This window comes from Cyclopterus lumpus, chromosome 13 (genome assembly GCF_009769545.1).
Source record: "Cyclopterus lumpus isolate fCycLum1 chromosome 13, fCycLum1.pri, whole genome shotgun sequence".
Taxonomy (NCBI): domain Eukaryota; kingdom Metazoa; phylum Chordata; class Actinopteri; order Perciformes; family Cyclopteridae; genus Cyclopterus; species Cyclopterus lumpus.
Window position 1 is genome coordinate 20,334,875 of NC_046978.1, and position 2,500 is coordinate 20,337,374.

Below are 2,500 nucleotides of genomic sequence, written 5' to 3' on the forward strand. Positions count from 1 at the left end.
CAGTAGTAGTCAGTGGTAGTCAGTAGTAGTCAGTAGTAGTCAGCAGTAGTCAGTAGTAGTCAGTAGTAGTCAGTAGTAGAGTCAGTAGTAGAGTCAGTAGTAGTCAGTAGTAGTCAGTAGTAGTCAGTAGTAGAGTCAGTAGTAGTCAGTAGTAGTCAGTAGTAGTCAGCAGTAGTCAGTAGTAGTCAGTAGTAGAGTCAGTAGTAGTCAGTAGTAGTCAGTGGTAGTCAGTAGTAGTCAGTGGTAGTCAGTAGTAGTCAGTAGTAGTCAGTAGTAGAGTCAGTAGTAGTCAGTGGTAGTCAGTAGTAGAGTCAGTAGTAGTCAGTGGTAGTCAGTGGTAGTCAGTAGTCAGTAGTAGTCAGTAGTAGTCAGTAGTAGTCAGTAGTAGTCAGTAGTAGTCAGTAGTAGTCAGTGGTAGTCAGTAGTAGTCAGTAGTAGTCAGTAGTAGTCAGTAGTAGTCAGTAGTAGAGTCAGTAGTAGTCAGTGGTAGTCAGTAGTAGAGTCAGTAGTAGTCAGTAGTAGTCAGTGGTAGTCAGTAGTAGTCAGTGGTAGTCAGTAGTAGTCAGTAGTAGTCAGTAGTAGTCAGTAGTAGAGTCAGTAGTAGTCAGTGGTAGTCAGTGGTAGTCAGTAGTAGTCAGTAGTAGTCAGCAGTAGTCAGTAGTAGTCAGTAGTAGTCAGTAGTAGTCAGTAGTAGTCAGTAGTAGAGTCAGTAGTAGTCAGTGGTAGTCAGTGGTAGTCAGTAGTAGTCAGTAGTAGTCAGTAGTAGAGTCAGTAGTAGTCAGTGGTAGTCAGTAGTAGAGTCAGTAGTAGTCAGTAGTAGTCAGTGGTAGTCAGTAGTAGTCAGTAGTAGTCAGTAGTAGTCAGTAGTAGTCAGTAGTAGAGTCAGTAGTAGTCAGTGGTAGTCAGTGGTAGTCAGTAGTAGTCAGTAGTAGTCAGTAGTAGTCAGTAGTAGTCAGTGGTAGTCAGTAGTAGAGTCAGTAGTAGTCAGTAGTAGTCAGTGGTAGTCAGTAGTAGTCAGTGGTAGTCAGTAGTAGTCAGTAGTAGTCAGTAGTAGTCAGTAGTAGTCAGTAGTAGAGTCAGTAGTAGTCAGTGGTAGTCAGTGGTAGTCAGTAGTAGTCAGTAGTAGTCAGCAGTAGTCAGTAGTAGTCAGTAGTAGTCAGTAGTAGTCAGTAGTAGTCAGTAGTAGAGTCAGTAGTAGTCAGTGGTAGTCAGTGGTAGTCAGTAGTAGTCAGTAGTAGTCAGTAGTAGAGTCAGTAGTAGTCAGTAGTAGTCAGTAGTAGTCAGTAGTAGTCAGTAGTAGAGTCAGTAGTAGTCAGTAGTAGTCAGTGGTAGTCAGTAGTAGTCAGTGGTAGTCAGTAGTAGTCAGTAGTAGTCAGTAGTAGTCAGTAGTAGTCAGTAGTAGAGTCAGTAGTAGTCAGTGGTAGTCAGTGGTAGTCAGTAGTAGTCAGTAGTAGTCAGCAGTAGTCAGTAGTAGTCAGTAGTCAGTAGTAGTCAGTAGTAGTCAGTAGTAGTCAGTAGTAGAGTCAGTAGTAGTCAGTAGTAGTCAGTGGTAGTCAGTAGTAGTCAGTAGTAGTCAGCAGTAGTCAGTAGTAGTCAGTGGTAGTCAGTAGTAGAGTCAGTAGTAGAGTCAGTAGTAGTCAGTAGTAGTCAGTAGTAGTCAGTAGTAGAGTCAGTAGTAGTCAGTAGTAGTCAGTAGTAGTCAGCAGTAGTCAGTAGTAGTCAGTAGTAGAGTCAGTAGTAGTCAGTAGTAGTCAGTGGTAGTCAGTAGTAGTCAGTAGTAGTCAGCAGTAGTCAGTAGTAGTCAGTAGTAGTCAGTAGTAGTCAGTAGTCAGTAGTAGTCAGTAGTAGTCAGTAGTAGTCAGTAGTAGAGTCAGTAGTAGTCAGTAGTAGTCAGTAGTAGTCAGTGGTAGTCAGTAGTAGTCAGTAGTAGTCAGCAGTAGTCAGTAGTAGTCAGTAGTAGTCAGTAGTAGAGTCAGTAGTAGAGTCAGTAGTAGTCAGTAGTAGTCAGTAGTAGTCAGTAGTAGAGTCAGTAGTAGTCAGTAGTAGTCAGTAGTAGTCAGCAGTAGTCAGTAGTAGTCAGTAGTAGAGTCAGTAGTAGTCAGTAGTAGTCAGTGGTAGTCAGTAGTAGTCAGTGGTAGTCAGTAGTAGTCAGTAGTAGTCAGTAGTAGAGTCAGTAGTAGTCAGTGGTAGTCAGTAGTAGAGTCAGTAGTAGTCAGTGGTAGTCAGTGGTAGTCAGTAGTCAGTAGTAGTCAGTAGTAGTCAGTAGTCAGTAGTAGTCAGTAGTAGTCAGTAGTAGTCAGTAGTAGTCAGTAGTAGTCAGTAGTAGTCAGTAGTAGTCAGTGGTAGTCAGTAGTAGTCAGTAGTAGTCAGTAGTAGTCAGTAGTAGTCAGTAGTAGAGTCAGTAGTAGTCAGTGGTAGTCAGTAGTAGAGTCAGTAGTAGTCAGTAGTAGTCAGTGGTAGTCAGTAGTAGTCAGTAGTAGTCAGTAGTAGTCAGTAGTAG